Source organism: Tursiops truncatus, chromosome 2, assembly GCF_011762595.2.
Source record: "Tursiops truncatus isolate mTurTru1 chromosome 2, mTurTru1.mat.Y, whole genome shotgun sequence".
NCBI classification, from domain to species: Eukaryota; Metazoa; Chordata; class Mammalia; order Artiodactyla; family Delphinidae; genus Tursiops; species Tursiops truncatus.
The window spans coordinates 81,804,912-81,823,698 of NC_047035.1; the positions used below are offsets into that span (position 1 = coordinate 81,804,912).

Below are 18,787 nucleotides of genomic sequence, written 5' to 3' on the forward strand. Positions count from 1 at the left end.
CCATCTCCAAAGAGTGGATTCCAAAGCCACTGCTCTTTGCCCAAGTCATGTAAGAGAGGCCTTTTATTCCTGAAAACTCCAAGCTGCTACAGCAGTCTGGAATGCTCTCCATTGCCTCTCAAACTCACACCTCCATGGAGGCCCATCCCCTGTTGCCTTCCTGGCGGCATCACCCCCTACTGTCTTCCCTATGTACATTGGTTACATCTTTCCTCTCTTAAACCACAGAGATTGTCACTAGCTGCTACATTGTATTGCTCTCCGATTTTTCATGCGTGCGAATCCCATTGAACTCAAAATTTACACATTTCTTGAGATTAAGGCAGAGATGGGGTAATGAATTTGACTACCATTTCAGTGCAGTAAATCTTAGAGAATGAATGCACGAGAGCAGGACTTTAAGTCAGAGTGCCTGAGTTGCAATGCAGACTCTGCCTCGATCAAGTTACTTAACTGACCTGTGCTCCAGTCTCCTCATCCATAAAATGGGCATAAAAATGGCACCTACCTCACAGGGCACTAGTTAAATCAGAGAATTCATAGAAAGTGCCTGGCACATTAGAAGTCCTCAAAAATGTCAGCTATTAGTATGCCCACGTGCCGAGCACTGCGTGAGCCATTTTCATTCACCCTCTCATCTGCTCATCACGAGTTTCATGGGGTGGTGTAGTGAACATCATTGGTTGCTGCATCAGCCGCCTACTGCTTCTTCCTCGTCCACAAAGTCCTGCTATTATTTAGGTTTCTGTCCTCCTATCATCCTGTCTTTGGGGAAGCTGATTCTGCCCTCAGCCTAGGGGTAAGTGCTGAATACTTTAAACCAATCGTGGCCTCTGTTGCCAGTGACTGGGTCACAGGTGGTCGTGTGAACCATTCAAGCCAGTGAGGTACGAGGGAAGCCTGGCCGGTGGGGGTGGGAGTTTGGGAAGCCTTCCTCAATGATGAAAAAGAGGCATTTAGGGAGAGATATCCCTTCTCCCTGCTCTGGACCTTGTGGTGTCTGGATGTTTGCCTGGCGCTTCTATGTAAAGGAAGCCAACACGGATGGAGGAGGTCAGAGCCAAGCAAAGCAGAGGCAGGCCCCAACCCCTGGCATAGCTGTGCACTGGCTGATATGTGAGACGGGACTGACCATTATTGTTAAAGCACTTGAGTCATGCTTTTTCTGTAACCTGCACCCCCGAAAAAGCATCCTAACTAATACACTTAAGTATTTTGCTCCTTATGTCTCAGACAAGGAAACTGAAGTTCAAAGGGATTTGCATTATTTACTCAGAGTCAGACAGACAGCAAGTGGTCCTGCAGAGCAGTGTCCTATGTCCCCTGTAGCCTCCAGTGCCCAGGGCATCACAGGACAAATAATTGTTTAATAAGTAGGTAGCATCTCGGAGACTCCTGATGCTCTTACCTGCCTTACCTGTGGGTGTTCTAAGACTTCTGTGGCCAGGAGTGCTGAACGTGACATGCTTCAGCAGTTTTAATGACTTTCCAATGCAGTGTGCACAGCGAGTCTCATGAATTCTCTTAAAAGCAAGAAGAGTCATTATCTAAAGTGACTCTCGTTTCCAGAGCATACTTCAACACACTCAGCTCTGTCATAAGTAATGCTTGCTCTGTATTTAAATGACAGACTTTGGTTTGGTAGTTACCACTTCTTAACGTCATCTTCTTTTAAAAAGACAAGATTCATGCTATAAATGCTTAGGATGTCTAGTTCTCCTTTTCTTCTGCAAATTGTGCTGAATTGATCTTGACGTTTATCTCTACTCTAAGAGTCCTCTAACTGGGGGTCTGGTAGGAAAGCTTGGGGTGGGTGTATGAGAACAAGAGCCAGTCGGGGTGAGAAGGGGGTGTCTCACATTTTTCTTATCTTGAGAAGGGGATGTCTCACATTTTTCTTATCTGAGGAGCCCGTGTCATGTCTTAATAGATGCCTCTGATCTTTGTCAGGGCATAGAACACCAAAATACACCTTTAATTCTATGGGAAGCTCACCAAGGGAAAGTAACTACCAGTGACATACTGCATAGTCTCAGAGGCAATGACTGGGTTCCCCTTTGTGTCCCTGCCTCATGCCAAGGTCTAACCAAGCTCAGTCCCCACTGAACACGCACCTGGGCAGAACTTCAAGGACAATGACCTTGACCGATAGGGCCAAATGAGGGAGTTATGGGCCAGTGGGCTAAGATTGTAGCCGGGAAATTGCCTCAGTATTATACCCATGATAGCTAAATTAATTGTTAAACCCTCCTCCTACCTGAAGAAATAATCATAGGAGAGAAGCCAAGAGTAATAAGGGTGACAGTTAATACTTACTGAGCACTTAACACACATCAAGCTCTATTTTTAAACTCTATACATATATTGATTTTATTTTTTTAAACAACAGAAATTTATTTTCTCATAGCACTGGAGGCCAGGAGTCTAAGATCAAGGTGGCAGCAGATCCAGTTTCTGGCAAGGCTCTCTTCCTGGCTTGCAGATGGCCACCTTTTCCCTGGGTCCTCATGTGGCCTTTTCTCTGCTTGTGCTGGGGAGGGAGCCATACATACATATATATATATATATATATAGTAATTTTTAAAATATTTATTTTATATTGGAGCATAGTTGATTAACAATGCTGTGTTACTTTCAGCAAAGTGATTCAGTTATACATATATATGTATCTATCCTTTTTCAAATTCTTTTCCCATTTAGGTTATTACAGAATATTGAGCAGCATTCCCTGTGCTTGCTATACAGTAGGTCCTTGTTGGTTACATATTTTAAACATTGCAGTGTGTACATGTCAATGCCAAACTCCCAGTCTATTCCTCCCCCTGATTACCATAAATTTGTTCTCTAAGTCTGTGGGTCTGTTTCTGTTTTGTAAATGAGTTCATTTGTACCATTTCTTTTTCGATTCTGCATATAAGCAATATCATATGATATCTGTCTTTCTCTGTCTGGCTTACTTCACTTAGTATGATAATTTCTAGGTCCATCCATGTTGCTGCAAATGGCATTATTTCATTCTTTTTAATGGCTGAGTAATATTCCATTGTATATTCGTACCACATCTTCTTTATCCATTCATCTGTCGATGAACATTTAGATTGCTTCCATGCTTGGCTATTGTAAACAGCACTGCAATGAACATTGGGGTGCACATATCCTTCTAGACCATGTCTTTCTCTGGGTATATGCTCAGGAATGGAATTGCTGGATCATATGGTAGCTCTATATTTTTTTCCTTAAGGAACCTCTCCATACTGTTCTCCACAGTGGCTGTACCAATTTACATTCCCACCAACAGTGCAAAAAGGTTCCTTTTTCTCCACACCCTCTCCAGCATTTATTGCTTATAGATTTTTCGATGATGGCCGTTCTGACTGGTGTGAGGCAATATCTCATTGTAGTTTTGATTTGCATTTCTCTGATAATTAGTAATGTTGAACATCTTTTCATGTGCTTTTTGGCCATCTGTATTTCTTCTTTGGAGAAATGTCTGTTTAGGTCTTCTGCCCATTTTTTGATTGGGTTGTTTGTGTTTTTTATATTGAGCCCCATGAACTGTTTGTAAATTCTGGAGACTAATCCCTTGTCGGTCACATTGCTTGCAAATATTTTCTCCCATTCTGTGGGTTGTCTTTTCATTTTGTTTATGGTTTCCTTTTCTGTGCAGAAGGTTTTGAGTTTAATTAGGTCCCATTTGTTTATTTTTGTTTTTATTTCCATTACTCTAGGATCTTGCTGCAATGTATGTCAAGGAGTGTTGTGCCTACGTTTTCCTCTAAGAGTTTTATAGTATCTGGTCTTACATTTAGGTCTTTAATCCATTTTGAGTTTATTTTTGTGTATGGTGTTAAAGAATGGTCACATTTCACTTTTTTACATGTAGCTGTCCAGTCTTCCCCGCACCATTTATTGAAGAGACTGTCTTTCCTCCATTGTATAGTCTTGCCTCCTTTGTCATAGATTAATTGACCATAGGTATGTGGGCTCATTTCTGGGCTTTCTATACTGTTGCATTGATGAATAAGTCTCTTTGTGCCAGTACCATACTGTTTTGATGACTGTAGCTTTGTAGTATACTCTGAAGCCAGGGAGCCTGATACCTCCAGCTCTGTTTTTTTTTTCCCTCAAGATTGCTTTGGCTATTTGGGGTATTTTGTGTCTCCATACAAATTTTAAGATTTTTTGTTCTAGTTCTGTGAGAAATGACATTGGTAATTTGATGGGGATTGCACTGAATTTGTAGATTGCCTTGGGTAGTATAGTCATTTTGACAATATTCATTCTTCCAATCCAAGAACATGGTATATCTTTTCATCTCTTGTGTCACCTTTGATTTCTTTCATCAGCATCTTATAGTATTCGGAGTACAGGTCTTTTGTCTCCTTAGGTAAGTTTATTCCTAGTCATTTTATTCTTTTTGATATGATGGTAAATGGGATTGTTTCTTTAATTTCTCTTTCTGATCTTTTGTTGTTAGTGTATAGAAATGCAACAGATTTCTGTGTGTTAATTTTGTATCCTGCAACTTTACTGAATTCATTGATGCGTTCTTTGTATATTGTAATTTGAATTCATATAATCTGTGTTAGTTAAACTGTCACAGCATGTGTTAATTAGGATACCTCTCACAACAGTAATAGTAGATACCACTATTATAGATGAGAAAACTGAGCCACTGATACATGAACTAACTTACCCAGGGTTTCAAAGCTAGGAAGTGGCAAAGTCAGAATTTAAATCCTGGTCCAGAATCCAGCTCTACTCACCACCCTCTAGTGCCTTAATAGCCAAGATAGTTCATGAGAAGGAACAGATGGTTTGAAAATGGTAAGCAGATGGTGAAGAGAAAAACACTTTGATCAAGCCCATTTTATTTCTCCACCTTAACTGTGCCCAAGAGGCAGTGGGGCAGTGGGGAGAGCCTGCATGTCGAGATATCTGGAGCCCAGTTTGAATTCTGCCCTGACTGGTGTTTAAGGCCCACAGAGGATAAGCACCATCTTCCCCTCTTTTTGCTATTTCGACTGAAATATAATGAATTACAAACTTTGAAGCATACTCAAATCACCATTGGTTCACAATCTTTAGGATGGAGAAAACACATCTGATTTTACTTTTTTTTGTTTTTTTTTTGTTTTTTTTTTTTGCGGTACGCAGGACTCTCACTGTTGTGGCCTCTCCCGCAAGGCTGGGGAGTCAGCAGTTTGTGACTGCGGCCCCTGCCTTGCCAGCGCACTGATTCTTCTGAACTAAGATTCACAATGCAGGGGGCGAATGTCCTGGTGCTGTTGTTGTTGTCGTTTAGGTTCTAATTCGTCCCCTCTCCGGTCCTGGTTACTGTACTCAGTAGATTTAGATGGCATGGACTTGAAATAAAGCACCCTTGTGTTTTAAAAAAAAAAAAAAAAGGCTACTGTTCACTGCCTCCAACCTTATTTTTTTTTTCACGTAAAGTACGATAAAGGAGACCAAAAATCAGGGGCATGGAATGAAATAGCTGCTCGGTAATGTCGGCGGCCATCCCCTGATCATTACAGCCACATTCTAGTCTATGTTGCCATGTCTGAATTAAGAGCACTGCAGAGAAAAGTTGGAATCTAAACAGTCACTAATTCTTTTTTTTTTTAATGTTTTACTTTTATTGATTGATTGTGGTAAGAACACTTAACATGAGATCTACCCTCTTAACAAAATTTGTAAGTGTACAGTACAACATTGCTGACTACAGGCATAGTGGATCTCTAGAACTTATCTTGTATAACTGAAACTTTATACCCACTGTACAGTAAACCTATTTTCCCTCCCCCCTAGTCCCTGGCAACCATTTTACTCTGTTTCTACGACGATTTCAGACACTTCATATAAGTGGAATCATGCTGTATTTGTCCTGCTGTGACTGACTTATTTCACTTAGTATAACGTCTTCCAGGTTCATCCATGTTGTCACCATGTGGCAGGATTTCCTTCTTTGAAAAAACGGAATAATATTCCACTGATCTTGACAATGATTTCTTATACATGACACCAAAAGCACAGGCAATTAAAGCAAGAATAGGTAAGTGGGGCTATAAAAATAAACTAAAGAAACCCCAATTCTTTCTTTTTTTTCTTGCGGTACGCGGGCCTCTCACTGTTGTGGCCTCTCCTGCCGTGGAGCACAGGCTCCGGACACACAGGCTCAGTGGCCATGGCTCACGGGCTCAGCCGCTCCTGCGGCATGTGGGATCTTCCCGGACTGGGGCATGAACCTGTGTCCCCTGCATTGGCAGGCTGACTCTCAACCACTGTGCCACCAGGGAAGCCCCAAGAAACCCCAATTCTTAACTAACTTAAGTAACACAAGTTAGAACTCTCTCTTGGTCTCTTCATCTAGGTTTTTGCATCCCTCTCTTTAAGAAGATTCTGTCCAGGCCCCCTTAGTGTGGGTCTAGCGTACACATGGTGTACTGGCAGACATACCTCTCATGTCCTTTCTTTGCACTGATACTGCGAGTTGATATTTTCCGGTTGGCCCAGGTGCATCTCAATGCTCCAGGAAGTCTCTGCCAATGAATTAAAGATGCTTTATGAGTCCTAGTCCTCAGGGTGGGGGAGGGATGGGTTGGGAGTTTGGGATTAGCAGATGCAAACTATTACATATAGAATGAATAAACAACAAGGTCCTACTGTATAGCACAGGGAACTATATTCAATATTCTGAGATAAACCATAATGGAAAAGAATATAAAAAAGAATGTATGTATAACTGAGTCACTTTGCTATACAGCAGAAATTAACACAACACTGTAAATCAACTATACTTTAATGCAAAAATAATTAAGTCCTAGTCCCCTTGCAAGGAACCTTTTAAAACTTTATTTCCTTTTAAAGCTGCCTCTTTTTGAGCGTCAGCATGATCTGGCATCTGGTCTAATCTTAAGGTCACACCCTAGAAGAGTAAGAAAGGATTTTTATTGCTAGCTATCAAATTGTGGAATCTCTATGGTCAGAGAATAATTCTTTTTAAAAGGTAAAATTGTGACTCTTGGGCTTCCCTGGTGGCGCAGTGGTTGAGAGTCCGTCTGCCAATGCAGGGGACACAGGTTCGTGCCCTGGTCCGGGAAGATCCCACATGCCACGGAGCGGCTGGGCCCGTGAGCCATGGCCACTGAGCCTGCGCGTCCGGACCCTGTGCTCCGCAACGGGAGAGGCCACAACAGTGAGAGGTCCGCGTACCAAAAAAAAAAAAAAAAAAAAAAAAAGTGACTCTCATACAAATTGAATACACATCAAATATTCACTCATGAATATTGAGAGAACTAGTAAGCTATTACAACTAGCTCAAAGGCAAAGCTGAAGTCCAGTTCTTTATATAGGCAATCAGAAATGCTGGTTTACATTGCTGCTAGATGAAAAAACAGCCTGTCCCACAGGGTGGAAATCAGTTTTATTTTTCACAGGACAAAATTCGTTTGGTTTTTCATGAACAGGAATCATTTGCATCGCTCTCAGCTCTCCATGAGTTAAAGTCTGTCTCTACAGAGTTGCAAAATTGTTGAAGACCGAGAAAGGCACAGACCGCTAATGAATCAGACAATCCTGGGAGGGTCCTCCAGACAATATCTTGCATTTCACTGAAAGGATACTCGATAATCTTTTTGCTCATTTCAAAGTTTTTTGCCGTTTTTCTTGACCCTGCTTTGTGCTTAAACCTGCAGGGATGCTAAACATCCTTTGAAATCATGGCAGGAAATCCCCTCTTGCTACATTATTATGTAGTTGAAAACCAGTTAAAATGAGCATTAAGTTCTCCTTGAAACTGGTACTTGCTCTGACTCTCCTGCCTCTTGTCCACTTGACCCGGCCACTGAGACCTAGTGCTAGTGACTGGACCCCAGGAGGTGGTTCTGTCTTGCTTTCCCCCACCACCCAGGACCTTCTCAGGGAGTTCGTGAAAAAGAGCTCAAGGATGAAGAGGGAGAACAAGGCGGAACTCGAGTCTTGATTAGAACTCAAGTCTTCTGATCCCTAACTTAGCCCAATTTCTTAGAAAAGAAGTAGCACTAGGGGGAATGCAGGGGGGCAAACCTGGTGTGTGCGTGTGTGCGTGTGTGTTTGTGTGTGTGTGTGTGTGTGTGTGTGTGTGTGTTGACAAAGACTCTCTCTTTGACCAAACTTTCATCAGGTATCTCTCTCTGAGCCCCTTTCGCGAAGTGTTGACCTTGTCCTGTCTTGGGCCTATTTGGTGCAATTTTAGCAAGAATCCTGCTGAGTCAGTTAAGCAAGAACGCCCCCCCTACCCTTGATATCTGATCAAGTGCCTCATCCCCCATCTTTGATGTCTAAGTCTTTGGCCTGCCTTCCCAGGTAAGAATCTTGTTAGACCAGTTTAGCAAGAATACCCCTACCTTTGATGTCTCCTCTTAGTAATTTTCCATCCACTGGACCCTCCTGGACTCAGTCCCTACTGGCCCTGAGCACAACAGAACCCAGCAGCCCATTTTACCCTACTGAGAATGCAGGGGGAGGAGGCAGGGTAGCTCCCAACCAGGTTCATGCTCCATTTCTAGGTGGCATCTCAGCTTCCCAGCCCTGCTCTTTCCCTTCATCTCCATGAGGGGGACACCAGGACACAGATTCCGGGAGGAAAAGGTAACACCAGCTCTGCCACTCACTACACTAGCTGCATAGGGAATTTACTTTACCTTTCTCTCCCTCAGTTTTCTAGTCTGTAAAATGGACATAATAAGAGTACCTATCTCATAACATTGTCATGTGAGTTTATTAATATTGTATTTATGAAATATAAACATTAATATTTATAAAGCAGTTATGTACATTTCACATATATGTTTGATTTTGTTATTATTTAAATAACTATTAGGTAAAAGTGTTACCTTAACCTTTAAGAGAAATGTCATTTCTAATCTAGGTAGAGTGATATAAATGGTAAAAAGGGCATTACAAGCAGCTGAGAAGGGGAGTCATTTGAGTAGGGGTGCTTTTTTCTGCTCTGGGTGGTTAAATTCTGCAAGAAAGCATCCTTCACTCTGTAATGTCTAGCAAGTTAACTTTGCTCTCGCTCTGAGCAAGCGAGAGAGAGATAAAAGACATGGTAACAGGCTGGACTTCCCAGAAGGGTGACTCAGCAGTGCTCAGGGTTGGCCGTAAAGTATCAGCCAAACGATGGAGGGGGCAGCCCTCAGTCAGCCGGCTCCCCAAGAGGAACCATGCAGGAGCGCACTGTCTTGCTGGGGAACATCGGCTTCAGGGCCCTGGAGATAGTGGAGGCATGGAAGGTGCAGTGGTGGCTGGGAATCCTCTCTCCATCTCCCAGCGGGCACTCAGGAAGGCGCTAACTCATCTCACTCTTGAGAAGCCCTCTTAGAAGGAATACATTCCCTGTTTCTGGGGGGCAGGTTGGACTACTGAGGAAGTGATGTCTGCAGCCTGTGGGCCAGAGAAGGGGCTGCCCTCTGGGGCACGTTGTCTTAAACACTGAGGCTGTTTCCTGGAAGAACCGCTCTGATGGTACAGAAGAAACCTTAGAGATGAGAACATGAGTCGGAGAAAAGTTCTGGGAGCACTAAGCCATGTTGGATCATGTGAGAAGGAAAACACGTTACAGAAAGTGGCCAGTCTCCTAAACCCTCCCTCGGCCCCAGGTGAGGACAAAGACTAGAAAAAACATCTTAAAATATGACTGCTTTTGGGAATGGCCACAGGCGAGGAAGCTCGTGCGTTTCCCCAAGTGGGAAATGTGTTCAGTAAATTGGCAACTTGGATCAATGAATTTAATCCGGATGTAAAAGAGGTAGGGCCAAGCAGTCTCAAAATTAATTCTTTCAAGGGAAGTTGCTTTGGTAGATAACTGGGGAGCTCCGGCCACTGATAAGAAGGTGTGAGAAAGTAGTTTAATAATGAAAGGCTCACTCTGTGCAGTGGATGTTGGTTGCTTAATGAACAGTCCCTTTCTCCTTAATGCTGCCATCATTGTTCCCAGCAACCACAGGGTGGTTGCTTTCATCTTCATAGAAGATGCTGATCTCCAGAAAGACAATTTTCCCAGGGGATTAAAGAAAGTTCTCTTTAGGGGGAAAGCCACAAGATGAGGAAGGAAAGGAGAACCATCTCAACTCCACACAGCTCTGAAACTGACTTAGATAAACGAAAAGTATGTAGGGGGAGAGAAAAAATGAAGAGAGAAGGCTACCTGGAGTTTCCGTAGGCCACCTTGAAGTTGGAGATAGAAACTCTATTTCTATATTAATCAGCCCTCTTAATGCCTGCTTCAAATCTTTCAAGTTTCATCTCCCTTTATATGCCTCCTAACAGCACACTGCATGTCCAAAAAGCTTCCTTAGAATTAGTATCACTTCTAGAAATTTGTTTGGGTCTAAGAAACTGAGGATCAAGCAAAACGGAATGAGGCATAATGTTTTAGTTAATTTACTTATGTCACTGAATGATTGTTTTTAACATAGTCTAAAACATTTTCCAAAGAATAGTCCACTGTATGACATTAATAAATAACAGGGCTTCCCTGGTGGCGCAGTGGTTGAGGGTCTGCCTGCTGATGCAGGGGACACGGGTTTGTGCCCCGGTCCGGGAAGATCCCACATGCCACGGAGCAGCTGGGCCCGTGAGCCATGGCCGCTGAACCTGCGCGTCCGGAGCCTGTGCTCTGCCAACGGGAGAGGCCACAACAGTGAGAGGCCCGTGTACCGCAAAAAATAAATAAATAAAAATAAATAAATAAATAAATAGATAAATAACATACCCAAGAAGAATTTGATGGTCAAATAGGTTTGAGGCTTACAGGGTTAATATGAATTATATAGATTTCTTTGTGTACAATTGCTCCGAGCCTTTAATAAACTAATGTATATTATAAATCAAGATGGGCTACTTGGTAAGCAGTAATTCCCAAGCATATTCTCAAAGCATAATGACACAACAGTGATTTAAGGAACACATCTTAAGACACGCCGATTATTTCTCAGCCAGGTGATTTCACTATTTGGAAGGTTCCTTCTATAGTTTTCACCATGAGCACACACCACAGGGAGACATCATGGGGCAGTGAAATGACAGGTCAGTCAGGAGACCTGGGTTCTAGAGTCCTTCTAGTTCTTCTCACTAGCAGCAGCAATAGTAGTAATTTGCTTGGCCTCAACCTTATCATCTGGAAAATTGGAGAACAGAGGCTTTACTTTGTTTGCAGGGCAATAGTTGGGAATCAAATGAAAATTTTGAAATAACACAAACATAAGTTGGTGGCTATTGTTACGCCTGGGCTGAGAAATACCTTATCTTGTTTGGATGAAGCCGCAGGGCAGCATTGCCTCCTTCTGTTCTTTATCTACTCTTTACAGAATCAACAAAAGTCAGAATGCCTGTTTTGTATAAGGCTCTGTTTACAGGGATTCTAGAAGAACTATCTGGGGTTCATAGCAATCCTCTGGAAATGCTTAAATTCCCTGGCTGGGTACGGTGCAATCACTTAGGGATATCGTGTAAATGCATAAACTCACTCTGGCTGTCTGGACAAGCTCAGTCTGACAGTCCTTTTTGCCTGTTATTTATGCTCATTAATGAATGACTTCCTTGTTAAATGGGCCAGTGGAGCAAAACCTATGCCTTCAGGAGCAGAATTTGCTGTCGGGCATATCTGCCTATTGCTTCTGTGAATTCTATTTTCTTCCTTTAAGACCTTCCCAAAGATAAAAGCTAGCATTGGTTTGGGTCACTTTAGAATAGCCCTGGACATTTTCAGACTGGGAATTATCCACCTTTGTTGTCTAAGGGTGTTATCAAACCCACACTGGAAGAGGATGTGCTTCCAGAGACATTTCAGTTTGGCAATTGTTGAAGCATATGTTTTTGGGGTTTTTTTAAAATAAATTTATTTGTTATTTATTCATTTTTGGCTGTGTTGGGTCTTTGTTGCTGCATGCGGGCTTTCTCTAGTTGTGGCGAGCGGGGGCTACTCTTGCGGTGCGTGGGCTTTTCATTGCAGTGGCTTCTCTTGTTGCAGTGCACTGGCTCTGGGCACATGGGCTTCAGTAGTTGTGGCTCGCAGGCTCTAGAGCGCAGGCTCAGTAGTTGTGGCGCACGGGCTTAGGTGCTCCGCGGCATGTGGGATCTTCCTGGACCAGGGCTCGAACCCGTGTCCCCTGCATTGGCAGGCAGATTCTTAACCCCTGCGCCACCAGGGAAGACCCGAAGCATATGTTCTTGAAATAGGTGGGTCAGGCAAACAAACTAAGTTGGGAGTCAAGGGCATAGCATACTAGAATACCAGAGCAAACATGGTTTAGTACAGCTTGAATAATAATGCCATTCATAGCAATTACTCTGTACCAGGCACAAAGTAATGCACTATACACTTCCCATGGATTAACTCCTTTAAATCTCATCATAGCACGATGGGGATGCCTGATTCTACATAGGAGGCAAGCAGCAAATTTACAATGCCTACTCCAGGTTTCTGTTTCCAACCATAGTAAGTGATGTCCCGATATAATGTACATATCTGGCAATTTATCTATACTACCCATAGTTCTGGGGTGACCCTCCTGGCTATAGTTGATTGGTTCCTGGATAGATACCTGACTCAAAGGCAGCCAATTCATTGGATAGTCATATACCCTCAAGAATCTAAATTGGGAGTCATAGAGATATGAGTCTCTGTAAAAGCGCTAGGGATGAGGCAGCCGTTTTGTATCACGTGCCAGTAGCTGAGAAAGTAGAAGGAGCTCTTCTACTGAGCGAGGCAGAGAAGAAAAGAGCCACATGATGCTAAGAAATGGAAAGACTGGTTAAACACTCCAACTCTCGGGTCTGACAGGCTAGGGTTCTAACCTGGACTCTGTTATTTGTGAAATGGACAAATTACCTAACTGCTCTAGGACTCAATTTCCTCATCTTTAAAGAAGTAGGATGGTATCGCCGTCAGGTGAATTGCCCAGCACAGTGTCTGGCACAGGATAAGCACTCACAAAAGAATAGCTATTAGCATTATTATTACTACTTCTGATGACTTTTCAGTGCTCCTAAGGCTTGACTTTACCTAATTCCCTTTTCTAAGATTCCGTCATCTCTGTGTCCTTATCATAACCCTCCTTCTACTAGAATGAGACTTGATGGAAATGCATCAGTTGTCACACAGCACAGTGATAACTAACCCTCTCCTTCACTTTTTAAAAATAGACTTTATTTTTACAGAAAATTTGAGAAGGCACGGAGATTTCCCATATACTCCCACCCCACACGTGCACAGCCTCCCCCATTACCAACCTCCTCCGAAGTGGGACATTTGTTACAAGTGATGAACCACTGTCAACACATCGTTATCGCCCAAAGTCCAGAGTTTACATTAAGGTTCACTCCTGGTGTTTTTCATTCTATGGGTTTGGACAAGTTAATAATGACATGTATCCATCATTATAGTATCATACAGAGTAGTTTCACTGCTCTAAGAACCCTCTGTGCTCCACCTAGTCATCCTTCCCTCCCCACAACCCCTTGCAACCCCTGATCTTTTTACTGTCTCTATGGTTTCGCTTTTTCCAAAATGTCATATAGGTGGAATCACATAGTATGAAGCCTTTTCAGATCGGTTTCTTTAACTTATTAATATGCTTTTGAGCTTCCTCCATGTCTTTTCATGGCTTAATATCTTATTTCTTTTTAGCACTGAATAATATTCCATTGTTCAGACATACCATGGTTTATTTACCCATTCACCTACTGAAGGGCATCTTGGTTGCTTCCAAGATTCGGTAATTATGAATAAAGCGGATATAAATATCCATGATTGGGTTTTTGTGTGGCCATAAATTTTCAGCTTATTTCAGTAAACACCAAGTAGTACCACTGCTGGATCGTGTGCTAAGAGTATGTTTAGTTTTGAAGGAAATTTCCAAACTGTCTCCCAAAGTGGCTGTACCATTTTGCATTCCCACCAGCACTGAATGAGAGTTCCTGTTAATTTATATCTTCATTTGGCATTGTCAGTGCTCTGGATTTAGCCACAACCCTTCCCTTTTAAGACCAGCTCTTTACGGCATGGTCTGGGGCATGTATAGGATTTGTTCTTCATAGAATCACAACAAAAGGAAGACATATAAGACAATATAAACATTCACTTTCCCACCATTCCATTTCCTTCTCCCCTCATCAGGTGTGGCAATCTAGCATGAACAATTTATTATATCTTCACCGTGTACTGCACTGAACTGTGTGTGTGTGTGTGTGTGTGTGTGTGTGAGTGAGTGGGGAGCCCTGCTCCTGGACAGAGGAGCTGATGCATTGGTAGGAAAAAAAAGGTAGCAAACTCCAAACAGTAAAAACCCTTATGACAGTATATAGCAAATACGACACGGTTCTTTAGAGACCAGTGACTCTTAAATGAGGGTCTACAGGTACATAAAAAAACAAACCAACCCAAACCCAAACGCAAACCAAAAAGACAGATTTCCCATCCTGACTCCCCAAATTTCAAGTTCAGACAGTCTGAGGATGGTGATGGTAAATATTTAAAGAGCTCCTCAGAGAGTTTTGTTTTGCCCCAGATTTCAGAACCACCCCAAGGATTACAAGTACAGTTAGAATTTCTGGAGTTCAGAGTTGTCAAGGATGCCTTGATAGGAGGTTGAAAGTTAGAGCTGAATCTTAGAAGGTACGAGATAGAGAAACAAAAGGGGGAAACATTCCAGAAAAGGAGGAGCATATGCAGGGGATTTGGAATCTCCATGGTTTCTGTTAAGGGGTGGGAGGTGGGTGAAGTAACAAGACCTATGAAACAGGAGCCGTAGGTCCAAAAGGGAGAACCGCTGAGGCGAAGTATCATGCTTACATTCTGCATCTACATTTGCAGAGTCAGCATCATCTTGGCCTATTTTTGCAGCAGTCTTTCACAAGGTGGGTGGAGCAGTACTCCTGCTGGTCCTGGTGGTAAAGCTAGGTAACCTCTAGTTAGCTCTGAGGAGGTCTCATTTCTACTCCTAGTCTCCGCTGTTAGTGCCATAAAGCGTAACCAGCCCCAAGTGAGACGAGAAGACCAGTGGTGTTTGCTTAAGTGCCACCTCATCTTTGCAGGGAAGTTGTGGATCGGCTGCTTCAAGACACCTGGAAAAGTCGCTTCGGTCCAACATGAGCCCAGCCTCGGGCTTGGCGATGGTCTCCAGGAAGTTGGCAGCTCAGCTGGCTCATGACTTGGTTGTGTGACTGAACCCTCTTCTACAGGAAAGGTTTATGGAGGATAGAGCAGTCTTAGCTCAGGAAGGCTTCTGAGAAACTAGAACGACGTTAACAGAAATATTGGCCATGTGTCTCTGCTATATATAGCTCCACAGTGAACACAGGCCTGCCAGCTTCCTTCTTCCCAGGAACCAGCAACCTGTGCACTGATCTGATGTGGAGTCTGTCTTTTCTGAGATATCTCTTCCTCTGGGACCTGGCCTCCCACAACTTTGCCCCATGTGCTCTTCTCTGTGTTATCCCAGAGTCTAGACACGGTCTGTCAACTCTTCCCTTGTCGAGTCTTGCCTATCCTGTGTCCTTTGATGTCAAGCCAAGACTGAATCTATGCAGAATGAATCCTACAGCAAATATAGCAAAAGCTATAGCAAATTCCATAGTGTTTGGGGCTGTGACTGCTCTCTGAATCAAAATATCGAGGGCCCAAGGACTTACATTGTCAACCATGACTGGAATGTCTGATACCCACTGCCCTTTGCGGCCATATGAACACAGAGCTTCTGGAGACATCCTACCTCAGCTGAAGTCCCATGGTGAAAATTTCTTGCTCTGTGATATGGAGGAAGGGGAGAAATGGCTTGTGAGTAGAGGGCCTTCCAGGCCCTGGAGACCCTTGTTGTCAATGAGTTTGATGGGTAGTGTTTGTCAGCACTGACAGATTCAGACTCAGGTACTCTTCACCTCCAATGTTCAGGTACAAGCTGCCTTACTGTCACTGTCCTCCCCACCTCACACAAAGGACTGCAACAGAACTTCAGTGAGCCATACTCTCTTATTAGAAGTGAAGACAAGAACATTCGCTGTGTGAGCACTCTTTTTTTTCTCCCTCTCTGTGTGCACAGACCTGACGTCATTGCTGGGGAGCCCTGGGCTGGGTGTGTACTCAGGTGACTCATGAGGAAGAAACATTCCTCTGGGGAGCATCACCTTTCTCAGAAAGCATAAAATAGTCACCAGTATTAGACTTACAGGACACTTACCAGGCCTTTTTTTTTTTTTTTTTTTGCGGTACGTGGGCTTCTCACTGTTGTGGCGTCTCCCGTTGCGGAGCACAGGCTCCAGGGCCATGGTTCACGGGCCCAGCCGCTCTGTGGCATGTGGGATCCTCCTGGACCGGGGCACGAACCCGTGTCCCCTGCATCGGCAGACGGACTCTCAACCACTGCGCCACCAGGGAAGCCCACCAGGCCTTTTTTGAATAAACTGTGTCACTGAATGAGTGAGTCCACATTAGTAGAACAAGTCAGAGTTCTCCAGAAGTTATTTGTGGCAACTGTTTATTAGTGTGATGGACCTCCATGTTAAGGAGTGAAGAATCTCACTGTGCCATTCACTGGGCCACATCTCTGAGGGGCCCAGCACAGATGGGACCTCTGAGGGGTATTCCATGAGATGCTACAAAGGCATATGAGTTCCTTGAAGTGCCATGAAGGTGAAGGCCTTATCTGTCTTGTTCATCATGGTGTCCTCAGTGCCTGTAGTGGTTGCTCAATAAACCCATGTTGGATGAATGAACTGATTGTCTTTGATGGACCAAGTATGGCTCTAGTAGTGTGAGTTGGCTAAGATATGGGTGCTGTCCTTGAAGAGTTCTCAGGCTATGTATGGCAAATAGTAGGAGAAAAAAACAATACATAATATAGTAATCGATGTATATAAAGGTCCCAAGGGAGTCCAAGGAGTGAGTTAATTGTGTTGGGGGGCATGCAGGTGGATCAGGGCTTTATGCAAGAGGCAGACTTGAAAGGGACATGTGAAAAAGGTTGAGAAACATGTGAAAGATTGAGAAACATTAAACAGTCAGAAAGACTTCATGCTTCACCAAAGGAATGGGAGATGAGATGGCTCTTGAAGCGTGTGTGGGGGAGAGAAGAACAACGTAAGCATGCTATTGCTGAGGAACTCTCCGTAAAAGGGAGGGGCACATCTCTGTGAAGGGACATTAGAAAGCACGTGTTACAGGATGTTACGATGGGACCGTTCTTGCCTCTGTTTTGACTGAGGCGCCAACTTGATAATTATCAGCTGTCAAAGAGAGTAAGGAACAAAAGGTGCCACCTGCACACCCTCTGTAGATTTATGGAAGAAGTAACCCTGAGGATGCGCTTCACGTCTCCCAACCCCCTCAGCCAGATCAAGGACTTTTCAGGGCAAGCCTGCCGTAAGTGTCACCCCATGTCCTGTGGACTAGATGAAGGCCACTTGGGAGACAGATGAGATGGAGCCATCTTGGCTCCTGTCCAAAAGAGGTCCTGTCTTGAGAGGAGAGGAGAAACTCCATCAAAAGGGGCCAGAGATGCACTGCCCAATGCCCAGGGGACGAGGAAGGAGCTGCAAGCGGCTACCAAGAATACAGATGTATTTACCAGGTCAAAGGGGCTGCGGGGGAGATGAGCCTAGCAGGGGACCCATGAAGAGCTACAAAAACACTTCATGAGAGAAAGAGTTCACCTGCCCAGGGACACCAACACCAGCAAGTGCCAGGCCCAGAGAACACAGCTACCCAGTCAAGGAAGTCCTGCCCGATCCCCACCGCTCTCCCCACTCCTCCTCTCTGTTAGGTATGATGGTGAGGGAGTGAGGAAGATCATGAAGTGGAAGGCTGAAGTGTCAACCCTCCTCCCCCACTGTGGGCTCCCAGCCTGAGACAGACCTGAGGAGAGGGGATTCAATAGTAAATTGAGTTCAGCCTCTTGATTAGTACACAGGACTGGACATTATCATGACCAAAGTGAGAATGTCTTTGTGGCTTAAAGTGGCTCTAATACTGTTCTATTACCTAGGAGTGAGCAAAAATGCCACAATACTTGCCAAGGTTTTTAACTAGGGGGAGGAAAAGTTAACCCCCTGAAGAACCATTATGGGACAATGGGAAACACCTACACTGTTGGTGGGAATGTAAATTGGTGCAGTCACTATGGAGAACAGTATGAAGATTCCTTAAAAAACTAAAAATAGAACTATCGTATGATCCAGCAATCCCACTCCTAGGCATATATCTGGACAAAACTCTGATTCGAAAAGATACGTACACCCCGATGTTCATAGCAGCACAATTTACAAGAGCCAAGACATGGAAACAACCTAAATGTCCATCAACAGATGAATGGATAAAGAAGATGTGGTATATATACACAATGGAATATTACACAGCCATAAAAAAGAATGAAAAAATGCCATTTGCAGCAACATGGATGGACCTAGAGATTATCATGTTAAGTGAAGTAAGTCAGATAAAGACAAATATCATGTGATTATCACTTATATGTGGAATCTAAAAAAATGATACAAATGAACTTACTTGCAAAACAGAAACAGACTCACAGACACAGAAAACAAACTTATGGTTACCAAAGGGGAAAGGAGGTGCAAGGGATAAATTAGGAGTCTGGGATAAGTAGACACAAACTACTGTATATAAAATAGATAAACAACAAGGTCCTACTGTATAGCACAGGGAACTATATTCAATATCTTATAATAACCTATAATGGAAGAGAATCTGCAAAATTATATATCTATATCTGTATATATCTGAATCACT

General features: G+C 43.5%; 1 protein-coding gene across 9 annotated transcripts in view; it reads right to left on the minus strand.

Annotated features, from left to right (window-relative positions):
• RASGRP1 (RAS guanyl releasing protein 1) overlaps positions 1 to 18,787 on the minus strand; it is a 1,027,205-nt gene that overhangs the window by 104,010 nt on the left and 904,408 nt on the right. For 8 of the 9 annotated variants that reach the window (XM_073800719.1, XM_073800720.1, XM_073800725.1 and 5 more), the window contains one exon: positions 6,460 to 6,542. The exons of the other annotated variant lie outside the window; for it this stretch is intronic. The gene's annotated coding sequence lies outside the window, so the exon portion shown is untranslated. The remainder of the gene's footprint in view (positions 1 to 6,459; positions 6,543 to 18,787) is intronic. 9 annotated transcript variants of the gene reach the window in all.